Below are 24,519 nucleotides of genomic sequence, written 5' to 3'. Positions count from 1 at the left end.
GAGTGGTGAATATAACTCAGGCCTTTGATGACTTCATTGAGTCGCTGTGTAAACAACATGGTAGACTGTATTCCTTCTGGAATTCTTATCAGGTGACATAATAAATTTCATTTATGTCAATTTGTGTAGGTTATTTTTTGTTATCTGCAGTTAAATGCACCCTGAATAATATGCACTCCACTGTACTTTTAGGACCTATATCTCTTCCTAAACTGATCACAGCTTAAAAAAATAAGAGGAGATGAACTGTTTCATGAATGTACTCACTGTGTTTTAAGCACCCACAGGGTTGAATAACAAAAGACATCTATGTCAGAGGAGCTTGTGGGTGAGAAAGAATACCCTTCAAAAAATAAGGAAGTTTATTAAAGAGGCCTAGATGTGGTTGAAAATCATCAATTTATTATTTAAATTCAGATGTATATATTAGTTTCTCCACCTTGGATGCTGGAATGTAGAAAGAAAGTATTTTGGGCTGAATTCAGAGTTAAGGACTCTAGGTAAGTAATATAAAAGGCAAGGAGGACTAGGGAACTAAGCATGTTGGCAAAAAAATAGTTGAGGTGATTGATTATGCTGTCCAGGCTGGGAAAGGAAAGTAAGTGAATCCAGGAAAGGCCAGATGGGCTGAAGAATTGGAAGTGACTGAGCTTTAGGGGACTTGGATTATGATGATGAGAAGCAATAATAGTAAAAGGGAGTGAAAGTGATAGAAGCAGAGAGTTATCATCAGGATGTAGGAATTTGGAGTTTTGGAACAAAGTTTCAAAATATATTATGGCTATATTTATTTTTATTTATTAACTTATAGAAGAAATCATTTTTAGTTGCTTACTATTAGAACTTATAGGATCCATTCCTACATTTTTAGTAGTTATAACTAAATTCAGTGGTTAAGTCAGAGACCATTGGTCAGCAAAACATTATAAAAATTTTATTTGTGCATCATAATTCTGATTCTAAAATAGAACTTTTCAGAACAGTATTCAAAGCCAAACTTTCTTTGGCTCCTCCTTATACCTACCCATTCCAAAAGGATATTTCTCGTATTATCTTGTCCAGGGGTCTTTTCTTAATTTTAATGAGTCCTCAGTGCCTTGTGCCAAAAATTAAAAACCTAAATTGGCTAGATTTTTGCATATCAGAGATGGGAAACATATATTCACCACCTTTCCATTTTTTATCCTTGTCCCCAAGACACTCAAACTAACCTTAAGGTTGGAAACATGTTAGCTTAACAGAGAACTCCTTATTTCTACCCAGAAATGAAAAGAACAAAGAGCTGGAGAGTTCCAGTTATTTGACCTTAAGTTTGTTAGGTAATAGGTGAGAGGATGAGGTGTAATCCCCCTGGTTAGTTTATTTCTGTCTCCATTTTTATACTATGTAGATCTTAATATCTGCTCTACTCAAGGGACTGCTAGTTTGTATAAAGATACAGAATATGAGCAGGTCTAACCCTTACACCTCAAGACTTGTTTTCTAGTACATGTATTGTTTGTAATGAAGCCACATCTCTTAGGTAGATTATTGCAATCAAGAACTTCATCATCTTCCAATATATGGTGGCAATGATGAGTGAGTATATGAGGGTGTGTTTGAGGTGTTGGTTAGGAAGTTAGTGAGGGCAAAGATGATATTTAAAACATGTACAAATAAAAAATTGGAAGTTCTTGCTAGAATTCCATTGTTGATGCTGTTAATAAAACTTATATTAAAAAAAATTCACTGTCAAATTGATTCCAACACATAGTGACCCTATAGTACAGAGTAGAACTGCCCAGTGGGGTTTCCAAAGAGCAGCTGGTGGATTTGAACTGCTGACCTTTCGGTTAGCAGCTGAGCTCTTAACCACTGCACCACCAGGAGTCCTGTAAAGTTTTTAGTACCTAATTTTTGAATAGGTAGATTTCCTACAGAAAATGGTGTTTAAGATTGTCCTTGCTTTTACCAAGCTTTTTAAAAATGAACTTCGGATTTAATGTGCATCTCAATAGTGAGATTTCAAATTCTAATATTTTAAATTACAGCTGAAAAGAAACACATCAAATAAAAAAACAGCCTAGTTTTTAAAGAAAAATAATATAAAACTCATACATTGTCTGCATCTGACTGTCTACTTAAGGTGTCTCCAGACTATTCTTTGATTTTATTCTTTGATAGAACTTTCAAACCTACCACTGTGTAGGCAGCAGTAAGGAGACGGTGTGATTTCAAAGGCCTTGGTAAAGCCCTTGACATAGGCAGGGTTTCTCTCTCCTAGCAATGTGATGTCAAAAAATTCCCTTAACTGTATCTCTTTCAGCCTAAAATGTTCTCTCTCATCTCTACAGGGGCAAATCATATTGCAGACAGAAATTTTCAAACATGTAGGCACTCAACTCAGAACAGGAATGGTGGGATCAACGTGCATTCCTAGGAAGCAAAAGGTCAGGATGTAAACAATCTGTTCCTAGAAAGAATGTGTATAACCAAATCGGCTGGCATCACTCACCTAGGGATTAAAACTCACTCCTCCCTAGCCAAATGGCTGACCTTTACATTTCAAAGGACTTCAAAGCTGAAGCTGAATCAGTCATTAACACCCTACCATTCCTTTGTTCTCTATGCATAAAAACCTCTAACTTGATAGAGACAGTGGAGTGCTTTGTATTTTTACTTAGCACTGCCTAGCTCGAGCTGTATTATTCCTCAATAAAACTCATTTTCTTTCACCCCTAACAGAGTACAAGATTTTCTTCTCTGACAATATCTATATTTCAAAACCAGTTCAAATGCTATTTCTCTCAAGCTTTCTTAATCTTCCAAACTGAAAGTAATCTTTTCTACAGTCTAGAGAGTCTGCATTTTCAATGGAGGTGGTATTGCCTCCAAGGAGGTGAAAATTGGTTCTTGGGAGCAAAATATCTTCGCTATTCCAAAGCTCAACCCTACCAGACAAAATCTTACTCCTAAGTATTTAATTTTTGGAGGCATTTAGGGGAAAAAAAAGTCTTAAAAGGATCCTTAAAGAGGAGATAATGAAAATAAGGTTGAGAAACACTGCCTTGTACTGAAAAATACATAGCACTGTATTTAGACTTTTCTCTCATCAACACCACATGTATACACTGAGCATGCTATTTATTTTTTTGTTTAACACTATACTGCATTTTTTTTTACAATAAACAAAGTTTAGAAGGTCCTCGAAGGTGGGGTCCAAGATTTATTCATGGTTATATTTCCCGTGATTATATTTTCCATGTACATGGCATGGTCACCTCAAAAAATGTTTATTGACCTTACTGTCAACTTAGACTCTGTATTTTACAGTCTTCAGTGTTTGGCTGTCCTTCTTTCCCCAGTGTAGTTACCTGAGTGAGAGATTGTAGGTACATTTGGGGAAGGATTGGGAAATCACTACTATATAGCCTTGCTGTGGTGTTGCAGGGTCCTTCCTTATGGGAATTTAGCCTCTCCTTCAGTCAGTGGGTTCTGGATATGACCATTGACTCAGGTCTGAAACTGGGCAGAAGACGCAGATTTTTACTGGGGCAGCTGCCCTCAGCTTCTTCATAATCATCCTTGATTTCTTTTAATTGTATAAGTCTATGCTGTCCAATATGGCAAACATGTGACTTTTAAGATTTAAATAAACTAAATTTTATTCTGTCCCTTCATTATACTAGGATCTCTCATTTCCAGATCTTTCATTAAATTGCTGGCAGAAATTAAAACCTAGAGCTCACAATACTATGGGTTTTCTTTGTTCATTCTCAATTAAATTCACAACTTTTAGGTGGCAAAGACACAGGTTTCCACCTCTGCCCCAGACTGAGTCCTCCCCAATCTGCTGTTTTTAACCTTGCTAACCAAGTTTGTGGAAGGAGGGATCAGCTCCAGGGAAGAAGGCCAGAGACTCCAGCTGGCTTATTCCAGCTGCTCTAGCAGTTTGTCAAGTATAAACTCTATTTTAATTTGTTGTCTGCCTTTGGCAGTTTCCAATACAATATACCATGTAATTAGTACTTGAGACATCTTTATTGTCTACTTCCATGTGCTGTGAAGTCAATAAATCCCCCCAATTCTGCAATTCACAGCACCCTCTGCCTAATTATCTGAAGATCCTGGAAAAATCATTTTTCCTGAGGGAAGGGAGAGTTTTGATGATGTTGTTGCTGCTGCTGATAATAGTAATAACAGTAACTATAATGTTAAAAATAGTAGCCGACATTTATTTGAACTTACCAGGTGCTGGGCACTGTTTGAAGCGCTTTATGTACATTAACTAATTTGATCTTTCTAACAACTTTATGATGTAGGTTCTATTATCATGCCATTTTCCTTATGAAGAAGTTATTTACTTGGTACTAGATAATAAAAGTCTAAATGAGTGGCATAGGAATTTAGCACTACTGAACACAGAGGAGACTGTGTAAACCCTAATACCATTATCTCCACCCAAGGCAAACTTCCAGACTCCTAAAGTCATGTAGGTACGGTTCTGAGCCTTAGAGAGCCCTTCTAGACTGGATTTGTGCTGGTTAGAATGCTTTTGGCTGCAGGTAACAGGAATGGAGTTTCAAATGAGTTTAAACAATGAGGAAATCTATTATCATATGTACTCAGAAGTCTATAGTTAGGGTAGGCCCAAAATGATATGATCAAAAATAAGGCAATGTTTCTTTTTCTCTGGGATTCTCTCTGCTCTACCCTTCTCCACGGTCAGCTTGGTTCTTAGGTTGGCTTCTTTCTTGGTTGCAAGATCAACCAGTTGCAAATGAGGTAACCACTTTCATTGTTCATATCCAGTGTTGGAAGAGAGAAAACTACTCTTTCCCCTGGTGAGGGAATACATCCTTTCCTTCATTCTGATTTGGCCTAATGCATATCCAAACTTGGGTCAGTAATAGTTACCAATGGAATGCTATGTGCAGATTGGCTTGCTAGTTAAGATCTACCACTAAAAATCTAAATAAGGTGGGTCATTAAACAAGATCCAAGTTAGAAAAGAGAAAAAAGAGGAATGGATGTTGGACAGGCCACTCACAGAGCCCATCATACCCCTGGTTTCTGTAGTGAAGACGTTTCTCTGTTCCATTCCCTGATGTAAATGGACCAGTCCCATGCCTCCCCACTTGTCTCCACCCTGGCTCCTAGAACTGCAGCCCAGCTATATCATCTCATTTCCCATCTACCCAGAAGAAATAACTGGGATGAAGTTAATAATGAAACTCCCAGAGGATATGAGAGTTGATTGAGCCTTGAAATGTGTGGGAGATTTCGATGGGGAACTTTTGCTTCCAATGTAATAGATTCCAGAGTATAAAATGACTGGAAAGAGCAGGATCTGGGATTTCTATGACTCCTGGTGCAGCAAATAAAACCCTTTAAGGAAAAAAAAAAAGATTCTTATTTCCTCTAAGAAAACAGGCTAATAGATTTATTGATAAATGACTTGATATTTTAAAAGTTGTATAAACTCAGTCAATTTTGTGAAGCACATTTTATAGTAATGTGTCCTTTTATTCCAATAAATTATATGATCCAAATATAGTTCCTATTCAAATTTGTTTTCTTGAAGATAACTTACACTTTTAGGTGAGTGAAGGCCTGGCTAGGTACATTGGAATTTTAAAAAAGCTACATTAAAAACAAAACAAAACAGTCTTTTCTCTAGTTGTTAATGTTTATTTTTTACTAACGTAATTAAGCTGATTTTTACAGCTTGCCCTGCTAGAGGATAAATTAATTGCTTTCAAAAATATAAATGTATAATTCTTAAAGAATTAGACTTATACAAATGAATTACTATGATCTATTTTGAAATTTCAAAAAGTGGTAGACAAACCACACCTCCAGGTAAAATCTTTAATTTTATCAGTGTTTTTTGGAATAAACAGAGCACAGTTAAGTTCCTGAGCACATATAATGAATACATCTTACTCCTGGAAGTGTCATTCCTGCAAAGGAGAGTCTTGCTGCTTGTTATTGTTATAATAAACTTGACCTTAATATTAATCAGTCTTTCATGTGCTGTTATGTTTTCTTTAAAAACACATTACATGAAATAGAAACCCACTGACAATACAAAAAGGAAGAGAAGTCTCTGCTGGCTGTATGCATCGTTTTGTCTTTAACTTTTCCCCACATCGTTATTCTGCCCTTCATAATTTTACCATTTATTATCTCCCACATTAGAGAGCGGGCGAGGGAAAGTGAGCAAAACTAAAAAGAATCTTGTCTCTTTCTTGCAGCTCTGCTAAATTACATTTTTTTCTGAGATGAGATAAATTATTTGTGAAAAATGAAGTTTTAGGGTTTACTGTGAATTAGGTATCTTTTTTTATTACAAGAAAATATGAGTTTTTAGAATTTGAAAAATAGAAATCCATTGTTCTGCCATCATTCAATATCTGTACATCTATGCTGACATTCACTAAAATTGTTTGAGTAAATTGTTTATAAGAAATTTGAAATGTAAATATCAACCTTAAATTTTAATTTTTATAAAGATAGCCATGTGGTTATAGAAAAAAAGTATCTTTTTCTATAGTTCTTAACAAATATTAGGCAGAGAAATGATATAAAATTTGGTTCTTAAGAATAAATGTTAACAATAATTGTGGTTTTTCCTAAAGTCTAATAAAATTTCACTTTAAGAGGACAATTTCCTGAATAAGCTGGAACTCGTTTTACTTTTGGCACAACAAGAGTTCCTGCTTTCAAGAAGACAAAATCAGGGTTTTTTTTTTTTTTTTTTTTTTTTAAATAAAAATCTCAGGTAGCTTCCTGGACACCAGTTAAAAGAAGCCATATCTCATGGTATAAAGTCAAGTCATCTTCTCTGCTACCAACATAAAGAACTGAGACACTTTCCACAAGTCTCAATGAAGGACTTGATTTTTCTATCTATATCTGGCATACATTTTTATCATTCTAAGTTATCTAGATGTTTCTTTCCATTCTAATTGTTTTACTAGGGTGAGCCAAACATGTGATATAATGAAAGACAACAAAAGCAAAAAAGTAGAAACAAAAGCATTTATAACAAAAGAGACATAAAGATAAATTCCATTATTAGAGTGGGCTTGTTTCAAGACCATGAAACAGGGAAGGACCAGACATGGATGAAAATATTTTTCAGGGTTCTCTGTCTTCATATCATGGTATAACCACCAAACTGCACATCAGAAAATAGAGTCATAGCAGAAGCAAATGTCTACTTCATTAGTTATCAAAGCTGGTCACACACTAGAGTCATCAGGTAAGATTTTTAAAATACCAATGACTGTACCCAGTTATTCGAATCTAATTTATCTGGATGGGGTCTGGGCCAGGGGCATAGAGAGGGTAATGAGGGGCCAGGGGCATAAAGAGGGTAATGAGGGTCCAGGGGCAATCTCTAAGTCCTCCCCCCTCCCAGTTTCAAGATGAATAGACATTGATAGCTGCTACGCATCAACAGAAATGTCTTCTCTCCTCTTGTCTGGCTGCCTCAGTCAGGTAGGTGCCTTTCATATTTGCAGCACCTCAGAATGAAATTCCATGCCTCCTCTGGTACCCCCTTGGACTTGCGCCTGGAGGCAAATTCCCGCCTCTGCCCCCCTTTCTACACCTCTGGTCTGGGCATCAATAGTTTTAGAAATTCTTCTAGGTGATCTAATGCTGAGTCATGGCAGAGACCCACCGCTCTATAGCTAGTGGAAATAATGAGGTGGAGCCCAAGGCAGGAATGACAGCTGTTTGTCCAGACAATGAGGCAGATAGAAAACATGGAGCAAAACCCCAGGCAGATACCATTATGAACAAAGGAACAAAGAAAAGAAGCAAAACAAAATAAGCAAAGTTCTGGAATTATTCACCAGAACTTCCATGAAGGTCACCAGAGAGTTACGTTGCACTGCTCTTCCTGTTTGGTGGCCTAAGTATTAAACACATGAAAATCATGTAAGAAACTTGTTAAATAAAATGCAGGTGCTTGGACCCACCTTTATAAATTTTAAGAGGGCTTAACTTCAACTAGCATATGGAATCTGGGAAAACAGCAGACTAATGCTGCTTGTGATCACAAAATAGCAGCTGGGCTTTTTGCCTTTGTCATCATGTGGTTCTACAGATATGCTGACATTTGACAATGTTATTGTTAGCTGTAGTTGAGTCGGCCCCAGATTCATGAAAACCACATGCACAACAGAATCAAATGCTTCAAAGTCCTGCACCATCCCCACGATTGGTTGAGGATCAGACCATTGTGATACATAAGATTTGCACTGGCTGATATTTGAAAGTCCATAACCAGGTCTTTCTTCCCAGTCCGTCTTACTTTGGACAATCCACTGAAACCTGTTTAATTCATAGCAACATGCAAGCCTTCACTGACAGTTGGGTGGTGGCTGCACACGAGGTACACTGGCCAGCAACTGAACCCTGGTCTTCCTTATGGAAGGCGAGAAGTCTACTACTGAACCACCATCGCCCCCTACGTTTGATAATAGGGATTTTAAATAGGAAATCAGCTTGCAAAAGAGGCAGTTATTTGACCAGTTCTAAGCACAGATCCCATGATTAGTACATAGAAGCATGGAGTCTATACCAAACTAGAGAGCTCACAAAGTTGTACCACTTTTTTCAACAACATAAACGGCAACTATACACGTGAACCTCCCTGGATGAAATACACAGGAATCAAATCAATTACATCTGTGGAAAGAGATGATGAAAAATCTCAGTTAGAACAAGGCCAGGGGCCGACTGCAGAACAGACCATCAATTACTCCTATGCAAGTTCAAGATGAAGCTAAAGAAAATGAAAACAAGTCCACAAGAGCCAAGTACAACCTTGAGTATATCCCACCTGAATTTAGAGACCATCTCAAGAATAAATTTGACACACTAAACACTAATGACCAAAGACCAGACAAGTTGTGAAATGACATCAGGGACATCATACATGAAGAAAGAAAGAGGTCATTAAACACAGGAAAGAAAGAAAAGACCAAAATAAGTGTCAGAAGAGACTTTGAAACTTGCTCTTGAATGTCAAGTACCTAAAGCCAACAGAAGAAATGATGACGTCAAAGAGCTGAGAAGAAGGTTTCAAAGGGTGGCTCAAGACGACGAAGTAAAGTGTTATAATGAAATGTGCAAAGACCTGGAGTTAGAAAACCAAGAGAGAACATGCTCGGCATTTCTCAAGCTGAAAAAACTGAAGAAAAAATTCAAGCCTCGAGTTGCAACAGTGGAGGATTCTATGGGCAAAATACTGAATGATGCAGGAAGCATCAAAAGAAGACAGAAGGAATACACAGAGTCACTGTACCAAAAAGAATTGGCTGATGATCAAACATTTCAGGAGGTAGCATATGATCAAGAACTGATGATACTGAAAGAAGTAGTCAAAGCTGCACTGAAGACAGTGGTGAAAAACAAGCCTCCAGGAATTGACAGAATACCAACTGAGATGTTTCAACAAATAGATGCAGTGCTGAAAGTGCTCACTCTTTTGTGCCAAGAAATTTGGAAGACAGCTACCTGGCCAACCAACTGGAAGAGATCCATATTTATGCCTATTCCAAAGAAAGGTGATCCAACTGAATGAGGAAATTATTGAACAACATCACTAATATCACACACAAGTAAAATTTTGCTGAAGATCATTCAAAAGTGGTTGCAGCCTTACATCAACAGGAAACTGCCAGAAATACAAACTGGATCAGAACAGGACGTGGAATGACGGATATCATTGCTGATGTCAAATGGGTCCTGGCTGAAATTAGAGAATACCAGAAAGATGTTTATCTGTGTTTTACTGACTATGTAAAGGCATTCAGCTGTGTGGATCATAACAAATTATGGATAATATTGCAAAGAATTGGAATTCCAGAACACTAAATTGTGCTCATGAGGAACCTGTACATAGATTAAGAGGAAGTCTTTTGAATAGAACAAGGGGATACTGTGTGGTTTAAAGTCAGGAAAGGTGTGCATCATGGTTGTATCCTCTCACCATATTTATTCAGTCTGGATGCTGAGCAAATAAACAGAGACGCTGAACTATGAAGAAGAACGGGGCATCAGGATTAGAGGAAGGCTCATTAACAACCAGAGTTATGCAGATGACACAACCTTGCTTGCTGAAAGTGAAGAGGTCTTGAAGCACTTACTGATGAAGATCAAAGACCACAGCCTTCAGTAAGGATTACATCGCAACATAAAGAAAGCAAAAATCCTCACAACTGGACCAATAAGCAACATGATAACAAACAGAGAAAGGACTGAAACTCTCAAAGATTTCATTTTACTCGGATCCACTGTCAATACCCATGGAAGCAGCAATCAAGAAATCAAACAGCACATTGCATTGGGTAAATCTGCTGCAAAAGATCTCTTTAAAGTGTTAAAAAGCAAAGATGTCACTCTGAGGACTAAGGTGTGCCTGACTCAAGCCATGGTATTTTCAATCACCTCATATGCATGCGAAAGCTGGATGATGAATAAGGAAGATCGAAGAAGAATTGAAACTTTTGAATTGTGGTATTGGTGATGAGTATTCAATATACCATGGACAGCCGAAAGAATGAACAAATCTGCCTTTGAAGAAGTACAGGCAGAATGCTTCTTAGAAGAGAGGATGATGAGACTGGGTGTCACATACGTTGGACATGTTATCAGGAGGGACCAGTTCCTGGAGAAGGACATCATGCTTGGTAAAGTAGAGGGTCAGCAAAGAAGAGGAAGACCCTCAATGAGATGGACTGACACAGTGGCTACAACAATGGGCTCAAGCATGGCAAGGATCATGGGGATGGTGCAGGACCAGGCTGTGTTCTGTTCTGTTGCACGTACAGTCACTATGAGTCAGAACCAACTTGATGGCACCCGGCAACCAGAAGAGCAACATTTTCTCCAAGTCTTGGGTCTATTCTTAAGGTTCCTGAAAAGCAGGGATTTGAACCGGTTGAGTGGTTCAGGAACAGTCCAGTAATTGCTGACATAAATGAGGGCAGTGTACGCATTGCATAGCAACCAAAACTGTTGCCCTTCAGATTTTGACCCAAGGAGAAAACAAACAGCGGTGCCCTGGTCAAAGATGGCAGCGTACCATGCCGCTTTGAATGTGTGTTTCTCCCCAAAATCTTGCCAACAATACAATCTTCCGCATCAGGCCCCTGATACTTTCCGGATCCATGCTCAAAGATGGCAGTGCCCTGCTCAAAGATGGCGGCTGTTCACACCACTTTGAATGTGTGTCACTATCGACAGTCCTACCAATAATTAAATTTCATGCATCTGGCCCCCAAAGGGCTCACTATGCCTTTTCTGAGTCTCTCATTCCAGGGCTTCGACCTGTAGCTTTTCCGTTCCGATTACCTTGCCGAATCACTCAAATTTAAACAAAATTCAGGTCTGTTACTTTTTCGTGTTTTCTGGCAAAGCTCACTGGCTTTTCCTTGCTTTGGATTCTGCATCTGGCTCATCATCATCTGACCTCTGGTTCTTGGGACCTGAGCCAGTGGCCTGCTGTAAGGCCTGACAATCTTCGTATTCGTCAGCCTCTACAGCCAGTGAGCCAGCAGCCTACTGTTGTAACCACTGATTTTGGATTTGTCAGCCCCTGTAGCAACATGAGTGAGGACAAACCTCCAGCCTGATGCCTGACACATGGATTTGGGACTGGTAAGCCTCAACAACTATGCGAGCCATTTCCTTGAGATATATCTCATGATGTCTCTAGGAGTGAAATAGATGGGAAATCTACTAAATATTTACTTGATCTGTACAAGTGGAAGAATTTTAGGACAAGCCAATGGCAGTCTAACTTGAATCACCACAATAAAGAGTCACGGCCCCTCATTCAATTTCCAAACTTAAGCCTGTTACAGACCCACAACCCTTTGAATGAAGGGAAGGCTGGGTTCCCTTAAGGAAGGGCCCCACTACACTGGAAAAATTGATACTGTTAATTATCTCCCAGTCTTCCTCAAAGGGATCTATGGCCTTTGTCAAGAGTGACTGTTGGTTGGGGAAAAGAGAATAATCAGACTTTTCGGGAATTGCTGGATATGAGGTCTGAACTGACACTAAATCTAGGAGACCCAAAACATCGCTGTCGCTCACCAGTCAGAGTATGGGCATATGGAGGACAGATTATTAACGGAGTCTTAGCTCAGTTTTGTCTCAGAGTGGGTCCAGTGGATACCCCAACCCATCCTGTAGTGATTTCCTTAGTTCCAGAATGCATTATAGGAATGGATATACACAGAACTGGCAGAAACCCCACAGTGGAACCCTGACAAGTGGAGTAAGGGTTATGACCATAGGAAAAGCCAAGTGGAAGCCATTAAAACTGCCCATACCTAGGAAAATAGTAAACCAAAAGCAATACTGTATTCTTGGAGGGATTGAGAGATTACTGCCAGCATGAAGGACTTGAAGGATGCAGGGATGGTGATTGTTACCACATCCCCATTCAACTTGCCTATTTGGCCTGTGCCAAAAACAGATGGGTCTTGAAGAATGACAGTGGATTATCATAACCTTAGCCAAGTAGTGATTGAAATTGAAGCTGCTGTTCCAGATGTGGTTTCATTGCTTGGTCAAATTAATATAACTCCTAGCACCTGCTATGAGCTATTGATCTAGTCAATGCCTTTTTCTTGATTCTGATTTTGAAGGAACACCAGAATCAGCTTACTTTCAGCTGGCAATGCCAGCAATACAACTTCACTGACCTACTTCAGGGATATATCAAGACTCCAGACCTATGTCGTAATTTGGTCCTCAGACCTCTTGATCGCTTTTCCTTTCCATAATATGTCACACTGGTCCATTTCCTTGATGACATCATGCTGATTGGATCTAATAAGGAAGCAGTGAAGTGTCAATAACTCTGGACATGTTGGTAAAACATTTGCTTGCTAAAAAAAATGAAAAAACTAAACCTGTTGCCATCAAGTCGATTGTGACTCCATAGTGACCCTATTCATTTGGGTTCTAGAGGGTGGGAAATTAATCCTACAAAAATTTAGGTGCTTTCCGTCTCAGTGAAATTTCTAGGGGTCCAGTGGTGTGTGGCATGTCAAAATATTCCTTTTGAAATTAAGGATAAGTTATTGCATCTGCCCCCTCCCAGAACTAAAAAGGAAGCCCAAAGCCTGGTGGGCCTCTTTCGATTTTGGAGGCAACATATCCCTCATTTGGATGTGCTACTCCAGCCTATTTATCAAGTGACTCAAAAAGCTGCTAGTTTTGAGTGAGGCCCACATTGAGAGAAGGTTCTGCAACAGGTTCAGGCTGCCATGTAAGCAGTTCTGCCCCTTAGGCCATATGATCAGGCTGATCCAATGGTGCTAAAGTGTCAGTGGTAGATAGAGATTCTGTTTGGATTCTTTGGCGGGCATCTATTGATAAATCACAGTGCATACCCTTAGGATTTTGGAGTAAAGTTCTGCCATCCACTGCAGATAACTACTCTCTTTTTAAGAAACAGCTCTTAGCTTGTTACTGGGCCTTTGTAGAGACTGAAAGCTTAACAATGGGCCATCAAGTCACCAAGTGGCCAGAGCTGCCCATCAGGACCTGAGTGTTGTCTGACCCACAGAGCCATAAAGTCAGATGTGCACAGCAGCACTCCATCATTAAATGAAAGTGGTATACATGAGGTCAGTCCCGAGCAAGACCTGAAGGCACAAGTAGGATGCATGAGGAAGTGGCCCAAATGCCCATTGTCTTCACTCCTGTCACATTACCTGCCCTCTTCCAGTCTGCACCTATGGCCATATGGGGAGTTCCTTATGATCAGTTGACTAAGGAAGAGAAAACTCGTGCCTTGTTTACAGATGGTTCTGCACAATATGCAGTCACCACTTGAAAGTGGACAGTGGCAGCACTGTAGCTCCTTTCTGGGACGTCCATGAAGGACAATGGTGAAGAGAAAGCCTCCTAAACACCTGGATGTTCACTTTGCTTGGAAGGTGAAATGGTGTGTGATTGTATGCTGATTCACGGGCTGTGGCCAATAGTTTGGCTGGATGTTCAGGGACTTGAAAGGAACATGATTGGTAAATTGATGACAAGGGGATATAAGGAAGAGGTATGTGGATAGACCTCTCTGAAAGGCCAAAGAGGTGAAGATTTTTGTGTCTCATGTGAATGTTTACCAAAGGGTGACCTTGGCAGAGGAGGATTTTAAAAATCAAGAGGATAGGATGACCTGTTCTGCAGAAACCAGTTATCTTTCCCCAACCACTCCCATCATTGCACAGTGGGCTCATGAACAAAGTGACCATGGTGGCAGGGATGGAGGTTATGCATGGGCTCAGCAACATGGACTTCCACTCACCAAGGCTGACTTGGCTACAGCCATTACTGAGTGCCCAATCTGCCAGCAGCAGAGACCAACACTGAGTCCCTGATATGGCACCATTCCTTGAGGTGATCAGCTAACAACCTGATGGCAAGCTGATTACACTGGACTAATTCCGACTTGGAAAGGACATCTTTCATATAGCAGTACCCTCCTCAGTGGCTCTCTCTCGGAATTCTGGCATGGTGACATCCTTCTCAGTTCTTCCAGGCAGAGAGAGATATTCCATTCTTTTGTTTTCATAACACATTGCCCATATCTCTGTGATAGTTCCTTTTAATACCATGCTGTAATTTTTTCCTTACTCTGACTCCTTTATCTACTTGAGGGAAAGGACCATATCTTAAACAATTTTTGTTCACTATACCTAATTCAGTGCTTGAGTTAAAATAGAGGCTCAATAAGTATTTATTAAACTATTTGTTGAGGTATTTGAATGAATGAAAGAATTTTAAGATGGAAGCATTGAGATCAATGATTCTAAGGCTGTTTTTAGTTTTAACATTTTATGACTTATGCAATTCCTTCCTGAGGCCCAACATATACTGAACATGCGTGACCAAATATATCCATAAACTATTAGAAAGCTCAACCAAAGTGTTCAGGTATGTTCTTCTTCTTCTAAATTTTATTTATTTTGCTGAGAATATACACAGCAAAACATACATCAGTTTCTACGTGTACAATTTAGTGGTATTGATTACATTTTTTGAGTTGTGCAACCATTCTCGCCCTCCTTTTCTGAATTATTCCTCCCTCATTAATATAAAATTACTGCCCCTTAAGGTTCCTATCTAATCTTTTGAGTTGCTGTTGTCAATTTGATCCCATATAGATAGTTCTTAAAAGAGCATGATGCTCAAGGCAGACTTTTAGTAAAAAAGTTAAGCTAAATGATTGTTTGGTTTCAAGATAACTTTAGGGAATATTTTTGGCTTAAGGTTTAAAGATTATCTCAGGACAATTTCAGGGGTTCATCCACCCTCCATGGCTCCAGAAAGTCTAGACTCCATGAGAATTTAAAATTCTGTTCTGCATTTTCCTCCTTTTGATCAGGATTCTTCTACAGAATCTTTGATCAAAATGTTCAGTAAAGGTAGCCAGGTACCATCCAGTTCTTCTTGTCTCATGGCAAAAGAGCAGTGGTTCCTGGAGGCAATTAGCCACACATTCCATATCCTCCTCCTATTCCTGACTCTCCTTCTTCCTCTGTGGCTCCAGGTGAATAGAGACCAATTGTTGTGCCTTGGATGGCCGCTTGCAAGGTTTTAAGACCCCAGTGAACTAGGAGGTAGAACAGAAGCACTAAACACCATGTTAGGACAATTAACTGGGATGTTCCATAAAACCATGACCCTAAAACTCCAAACCAAGGAACCAAATCCCATGAGGTGTTTGGTTGTACATAAGGAGCCTCAGCAGCTACTCTCTTTTTTATCATTGTAAATATATCTGTCACACAGCTTTTGTCAACTCAACTTTTTACAGGTGTACAACTTATTGACAGTAATTACAATAATCAGCTGTGAAAACTTACCCTTAATCAATGTGATTTTTCCATCGCCTTTAACTCCTCTTCCCCCGTCTACCCTTCCGCTGGTAATGACTAATAAACTGTGTTCTCTATACATTTTCCTTTTCTTGTTTTTTATATAAGTGAGGTCACACAATATCCTTTTGTGATTGGCTTATTTTGCTCAGCATAATGTCTTCAAGCTCCATCCATACTGTAGCATATATCAAGACTTCATTTTTCCTACTGGCTGAGTAGTATTCCATTGTCTGCATATACTGCATTTTATTTATCCATTCATCTGTTGATGGGCATTGTCATGGTTTGAATTATGTCCCCCCAAAAATGGGTGTATCAATTTGGCTGGACCACGATTCCGAGAATTGTGTGGTTGGCCTCCATTTTGTGAGTGTAATTTTATGTTAAAGAGGATTAGGGTGGGATTGTAACACCACCTTTACCCAGGTCACATCCCTGATCCAATGTAAAGGGAGTTTCCCTGGGGTGTGGTCTGCACCACCTTTTATCTCTCAAGAGATAAAAGGAAAGGGAAGCAAGCAGAGAGTGGGGGACTTCATACCATCAAGAAAGCAGTGCCAGGAGCAGAGCACGTCCTTTGGACCGGGGTATCTGCCCCGAGAAGCTCTTGGTGCAGGGGAACACTGACTAGAAGGCCAAGAGAGAGAGAAAGCCTTCCCCTGGAGCTGACACTCTGAATTTGGACTTTTAGCCTACTTTACTGTAAGGAAATAAACTTCTCTTTGTTAAAGCCATCCACTTGTGGTATTTCTGTTGTGGCAGCCCTGGATGACTAAGACAGGCATTTAGGTTATTTTCACTTTTTGGCTATTGTAAATAGTGCTGCAATGAACATTGGTGTGCAAGTCTCTTTTTAAGTCTCTTGTTTCGAGTCTCATGGGTATATTCCTAGGAGTGGAATTGCTGAGTCATATAGTATTCTATTTTAGTTTTTTGAGGAACCACCACACTGTTTTCCACAACAGCTGTACCAGTTTGCATTCTTATTAGCAATGGATAACGGTTCCAATTTCCCCACATCCTCACCAACATTTGTCATTTATTTATTTAATCTTAGCCATCCTAGTGGGAGTGAAATGGTTTCTTGTTTTGGTTTTGATTTGCATCTTTTTCATGATTAATGATGCTGAGCATCTTTTCATGTGTTTGGTGTCCATGTGAATCTCCTTTTTGGTGAAATGTCTATTCAAGTCCTTTGCCCATTTTATGATTGGGTTATTTGTCTTTTTGTTAAGTTGTTGAAGTTTTATGTATAATTTGGTTATTAGATTCTTGTCAGACACATGGTTTTCAAAGATATCCTCCCAGTTGGTAGATTGTCTTTTCACTTTTTTTGGTAAAGTCTTTTCATGAACAAAGGTGTTTAATTTTTATGAGTTCCCGTTTATTTATTTTGTCTTTTGCTGTTTGTGTTTTTGTTGTTATATTAGATAATCCATTGTTGAAAGCTAGGTCTGACAGCATGGCCCCTGCTCATCTGAGAATTTTATGGTTTTAGTTTGCACACTTAGTTCTTCATGTATGTGCTTGAGAAATATTGTTCTTCCCAGGACCCAAGATCTTTCTTCTGTAATGCAGATATTGAGAGAACTTATTGTCTGAGTATCTGCTTCTCTTCCACACTGGGTGCCATGATAAACGTCCCTTTTTTTGTACTGCCAGTGACATTCATCAAAGAACAGTTGAAGTATCTTTTCCAAAATTTCCCTCAGCTATTAATTTAACGAAGCATTCCTTTGGAGACAGAGCAAAAAGAAACAACCTGATAGATAAAGGTTGTTACAAGAAGAAGATAAGAGGATGTTTTCCAAATAGCCCCTAAGGCTTAGAGAATTTTATCAGCCATTCAGCTTGACAACTCTAAGTAGTACTGAAAAGTATTGAATTGTAAATTTGTATAAGTAAAACTGCAGGTGGAAATCCAAAAATGGTGTATTTCATACATACTGTGTGCGATTTGCTAGGTTTTAAATTATTTGCAACTGATGTTTGCTTTATTGTTTAATCATTTATGGCTCTTTTTATATCTGAATAACTTGTAAAATATGCATTAGATTTTGTATATACTAAGGATATATCTTGGAAGAAATACAGCTGGAAAGCTCCTTAGAAGGGAGGATGGCAAGACTGTCTCATGTACTTTGGACATGTTATCAGGCAGGATCAGTCCCTGGAGAAGGCCATCATGCTTGGTAAAGTAGAAGGTCAGCAAAAAAGAAGAAGACCCTCAATGGGATGGATTGACACAGTGACTGCAACAATGGGCTGAAACATAACAATTGTGGGGATGGTGCAGGACTGAAAGCATTTCGTTCTGTTGTACATAGGGTCGCTATGAGTTGGAACCAGCTTGATGGCACCTAACAACAACAACAAGGATGTGATTACAGAAACAAAGTAAAGTGAAAAGTTGAGGAAACTATATGGAAAATTCCAGAAAAACAGTTGACTTTGATCCAAGTGGCTGAATATTTTAGGCAAAAGATATGGATTTGAGAAAAAGATAATAGCTAGGAGAGGTGAAGACTTACCATTAGAGAACATAGAGTGAGGCAAGGATTTTCAGACTCAAAATATTCTGAAGGTCTCGTAACTTGCAAAAATGATTTGCAATGTTGCAAACATACTTTGCTGTGGATTAGATGTATTTTTCATTTCTTACAGTTCAGAATTTTTTGCTTTGATCATTAATTCTACAATTTTTAAAGTGGTAATTGGTATGAGTTAGTTATCCAACAGCATTTGTTGAACTCTGTTGTTCAATTACAAAAGAATCATTGGCATATTTTGTTCTTTTTTTTACAAGCTTTCCTTTGCTGTTGATGTTTACATGATTGAGTAAGGTTTTTGCTGTGTGAGTCTCAATTCCTTTTAACAATTTCTTTGCCCTGTGATGGTTTAGTATAGTGAAATCTCTATGGTAATGGAGAAGTTAATTTACATTTTCTTAAATGTAGCACTCTGCCTTATGATATTTCTTCCATACATCAAATTATTTGAGGAATTCTTCTAAAACATGCTTTGCTTGTTTATGGAGTAAATAAAATAAATGTGTTTAACAAAATACATGACTGAGTTCTTATGATTCACATAGAATAAAGTGTCATTGTTAGTTGAGGACATTGTGCAATAATGAGTTGTTGTTTAAATAGATTTGTTATTTAAGAATGTGGTGAATAAGAAACCTTTAAAAATGTTAAAGACCAACGTAGTTAAAGATGATCATGTTAAGCAGTTTTAGTCTTCTTTATTAACCAAAACACATGGAATATTTATTGTGTTTTAAAGAAATCCTCAGTGCATTTGATAGCTTGGATTTCTTAACCAATCTGGCCAATTCTGGATCAGGAAAGACAATGAAAAATGAAATAAGAGAAAGTAAGACAAATGTGGTAGAGAAAGAAAGTGGGATCATTGGGATGGGGGTAAAAGGTCGTCAGAAAGATGAAGGGAAGTGTGTGTGTGTGTGTGTGTGTGTGTGTGTGTGTGTGTGTGTAAAATAGATCATTGGATTTGTTGTTGGCCTGAAGAGATAAATGTACAAGTATCCCACTTTCTTACTGCTTCATCTTTTCTCCTTACCAACTTTTAACATTTTCTAAAAATTGTGTTAATTACTGAAAACAATATTTACATGGTTGGACTTAATTCAAAGTCCATAATAATATGGTTGAACAGCATGGTAAGATTCAACTTTGGTGGAAAGGAAAGGAAGATAACTTTCTGGTTACTTTTACATCTCTAGGTTGTATAGGGAAAGGCTGAGGAAAAACACGGTCTGCCATATTGGAGAGATTGGAGTAAGGAATAAGGAAGATGGTATGTACTTAGCAGTTCTTCATTGCATGTGGGAAAAGAGACGTGTAACCGAGGGACGGCAAAAGTCCCCTTATATTACTACCCATGTTTTCTTCCCCTTAAGCAAGAAAAAAAGTCCAAATAATTCCAGATTATGCTTCCAAAGAAGAGGTGAGATATAAAAAAGGAAGACTTGCTGATTAAGAAGTAAAGACAAAAAAAAAAAAGTTGCCATCAAGTCGATTGAGACTCATGACAACTCCACGTGGGTTAGAGTAGAACTGCTCTCCATGGTGTTGCCAGTGAGTGATTTTTCAGAAGCAGATTGCCAGAACTTTCTGCCGATGTGTCTCTGGGTGGATTCAAATTTCCAACCTTTCTGTTAGCAGCCAAGCGTGTTAACTGTTTCCCTCATCCAGAGTAAAGAGAACATAATTACTTATCATGAACGTGGTTACTTATGGACATAGAAACCAACGAGTCCTAACTTAAGCCAGTGTGGAAAAGTGGAAAGAGGTGAGAGGCTTGTGCTGGAGCCCAGGAACCAGCATTAATTGAATGGGTAATGCTGGTAGACCATGACACTTTTCTGAGCCTCAGTAAATGAGAACATCATGATTTGTGGCTGAATGGAAAGTACTAATAAAGTCAAAATTGGGAACTTGATTTGATTTCTAAGTAGAATGGTGAATATTGGCCTTTTCTTTATGATCAGAAACTTTTAAAATCACACTCGGCTTTTTCACAGATATTATTCATTACTGAGCCCTGGTGGCACAGTGGTTAAGAGCAACACTGTTAACTGAAAGGTTGGCAGTTTGAATCCACCAGCCACTCCTTGGAAACCCTATGGGGCAGTTCCACTCTGTCCTATAGGGTCACTATGCGTTGGGATCAACTGACGGCAGTGCGTTTTGTTTGGTTTATAATAATGCCTAGGTAAGAAAAGGTGAATTATCCAAAATCTATCATCATTGTGTGGAAAACAGCTAAAATTTCATAGCTATCTCATTTCAAGAAAGATTGATATATTTTAATATATATAAAAAAATGACAAATCACCATAAGCAAAGTAAAAGAAAAATGACACATTGTGAAGAAAATATTTGCATCTTCTGGCTTATGTTAAAGACAAAGAGCTGTTATTCCTAATATATTAAAAAAAGGTGCTAAAAATAGAAAAGAGAAAGACCAATACTGATAGAAAAAAGGGGCAAAAGATATGACAGGCAGCTCACAAGAAGACATGAAAATGACATTTAATGACCTTGAAAGACATTTAAAAATGCTCATACTCACTCATAATAGAAGAAATGCAAAGTAAAACTACATTGAGATACTACTTCTGACCAATTGGATTAGTATCGATCCAGTTGTTTGGTCGAATATTCTGTTGGCAAGACTGTGATGAAATAAGCATTCTCCTACAGTGTTGGTGGGAAGGCAAAATTGTTACATCCGCTATGGAAAAAAAAATTGATAATATTTTTCCAAATAACACATTCAGTTACTATTTTTTTTTTTTTTGATCCAGCATTCCAACTTCTAGGAATATAATCTAAGCATATGCTGGTATAAATAGAACTGAAATTTGTACAAAGTTATTCATTGTGTCATTATTTGTGATAATAGTAAAGGAAAACAAAACAACACACACACACACACACACCCCAAAATGGTACATTACATCTCATGATGAATACTACAGGGACATAGAAGGGAATGAAGTAGATTCTCTGTACACGATGTTGTGTGATTTCCAAGATATATTAAGTGAATAAAATAAGGTACAGAATAGTGTATATATGTCACTTTTTGTGTAAGAAAGGAGAAATATGACTATGTGTGTGTGTACACATATGTATTTGCTTATATTGCAAAAGGAAACACTGAAAGGATAAATGAAAAACTAACATAAATGGCCTATACAGGAGGGAGGGAACGGGCTAAGAGAAAGGAGGAATGGAAATGAGACCTATCTGAACATATCATGTTATATAGTTTCAGCTTCAGAATTGTGTAAGTGATGTGCATATTCCTAAATTTAAAAAAATTTAAAGTAATACTGAAAAAGTGAAAACAACTAAGATGAATGAGTCAATGCAAAGCAACTTGGAGACAAAATCACTCATAGGAAAGGATTATTTCAAGTACCTTCAGAACTTAATAATTGATTATAAACCCACAGTATATTCTATAGATATATATGTTTTAAGGTTATATATTCTAAAGACATATACAGCTGCAAAGAATTCTGAAACTTTATTCAATAGACAGTAGTAATACTGGTAGAATTATTTTAAAATAATCATACCTACATTATGGAACAAAGCAAAAAATATTTGTTACTATTACTGGGGACCAAGATTTTTGGTGTAATAGAAAAAAGATACACGTACAAATTCAAATACATTAAGCAAAAATTTTGCAATGTTAAATTTTATTTGGAAATAAGAGCACGTGATTTTTTTCCTGTAAATACATATTTCTAATTTCTGACCACAGAAAAGACCTAGAAGCAACAAAAAGTTAGTAGCAGTGAGCTAGCATCCCTAGCAATTGGATTGTGTCTGTAAAGATCATTTCTTATGAAATAAAATCAGTCTATTTTGGAAGAACGGCTGATTCTAAGTCTAGGACAAGAAATGTGTAATATAATCCTGGGGTGTCTTGTACCTAAAAGCAAGGATGCTTTCAAAGACTAGTACAGTCGTGGAAAAAGGACACAGAGTGCAAAATGAAAGGGCTCCCTCTGGCCAAAGATGGGACAATTTGAGCATCAAATAAAAGACTGCAATTGACTCAAAGACATTGAATAGAGAACCCAGAAATTCACAATGATGTTAACAAAAAGAGATTACTCCTTCCCCTCCCAAAAACCCCCAAGTAAACAAAAAACTCTTACAGTTACCATTTGAAATAACTAGAGCGCCCATTAACCTGAAAACTGATAACTAAAGGGAAAGACCTTAGCATTCATCCTGTCTAGAGTTTATCAGCATATTCAAATAGCCCTAGCTGATTTCAGGGAAGTGTTTGTAGGTGTGATTATGCCATTAGAGTTACTAAAAAAAAGTCTGTATTTTTCTGGGGATACATGCTGAAGTTTGTAAGGGTGAAATAGCACAAGGTTTAGGATTTGATATAAAATATTTCAGCAAGAGAGATAAATGAAGCAGATGTACCAACATTATAATTGTTGACTCTGGGTGATGGGTATAGGGGAGATATTTTCATGGTTCCTTGTACTATCTCCTCTTATGGATCATTTCTCCAAATCAATTACCCTTATCCATCTCAATTAATGGCCAGTCCATTATTTTGGTCATTCAAGCCAAAACCTCCAAAATCATCATTGAGTCCTCTATTCCTCTCAGGTCTTACAGACAATCTATTAGGAAATCTTTCGGCCATGTTCATCTGACCTTTTCACCATCACTACTGCTAACAACCCAGTCTAGTCCACCATCATCTTTATCATAAATTCTTGCAATAGCTTCCTAAATGTGCTCTCTGCTTCTACCTTTGTCCACCAGAGTCCATTCTTAACACATTCTCTTCAATGCAAGTCAGTATCTTACTCCATTGCCCCAAATCCTTCATTGGATTTCCACTCGCTCAAAGTAAAAGTTCTTACAATGCCTACAAGGTCCTACACGATCTGGCTCCTGTTATTACTCTTATCTCCTTTCGACCACCTCCTGCCTTGATCTGTCAGCTCCAGGCATTCTGTCCTCCGTACTGCTCCTTGGACATACTAGATCTGCTCCATAGCTTAGATTGCCCTGAAAAGCAGAGTCGGCGATAAGTGCTTGCATGCAAGTAGTTATTTGGGAATGATTTCAAGGAGAAGTGAAGAACAGGGGCACTGAAACAGGGAAGGCGGAAAGCCAATACAAGACAGTACTAGGATTCTGTGAGCAGCCTTCAGAAATGCATCTTGGAAATGTCTACTTGGCTGTAAAGGGGGAAAGATTTACCGATTGGCTCCATCCTCCAATGGTCAAGGGTGATCCCTTGGGCATCACTTCCCTATACTTCTGGATTGAGCATGCATGGGTGTTAAGCTGCTTCAAGTCAGAGAAGTTCTAGGGCCAAAATTGAGAACTGTGTGACAGGTGAAGCTTATGGAAGCCAGGGAGGAAGTGATACCACAGCAGTGGATGCAGTAAGATTGGGACTGAGTGGATTTGAAATGGCCCGCAACAGCCGTGAAATATTTTACCTTAAGGCCTTTGCTCTGGCTATTTCTTTGTGTGGAATGTTCTTTCTTCATAGAGTCACATGGCTAACTTCCCGACATTCTTCAATTCTCTGCTCCTATGTCACCTTCTCATTGAGCCTACCTTGACCACTCCATTTGAAATTGTAATCTGCCCCACCTTACCACTTCTGATCCTCTTTACCTTGTACTCTTTTTTTTTAGAGCACTTATAGCCTTCTAATGTACTATATAATTAATTTACTTATTATCTTTATTATTTATTTGTCTGCTCCTTCTAGCATGTAGACTCCATGAGGGCAGGAGTCTTTATGATGTGCACTATACCGTGATAGTGGAGCATTTGTCAGCTGTTTCTTAATACTGCTCTGTCACATCATAGTGACATTCAGGTTAGAGTTTTTCCTCCTTGGGGGTAGGGAGGGGATTCCTATCCTAGGTGAGTTGCCACTGACCCTACTGCTAAGAAAGTATAAAAATGTACTCAGGGTACTTTGGGTTGGTCAAACAGTGACGATGGCTTAAGTACTGGTTTGCTCGTATCTGAGGCTGATAGAAGAAAAGTGTGTCTTTCATTGCTACCACCAACTAAATGTAATA

The sequence above is a fragment of the Trichechus manatus genome, unplaced genomic scaffold, assembly GCF_000243295.1.
Source record: "Trichechus manatus latirostris isolate Lorelei unplaced genomic scaffold, TriManLat1.0 scaffold00089, whole genome shotgun sequence".
Classification (NCBI taxonomy): domain Eukaryota; kingdom Metazoa; phylum Chordata; class Mammalia; order Sirenia; family Trichechidae; genus Trichechus; species Trichechus manatus.
This window is presented reverse-complemented; position numbering follows the sequence as displayed.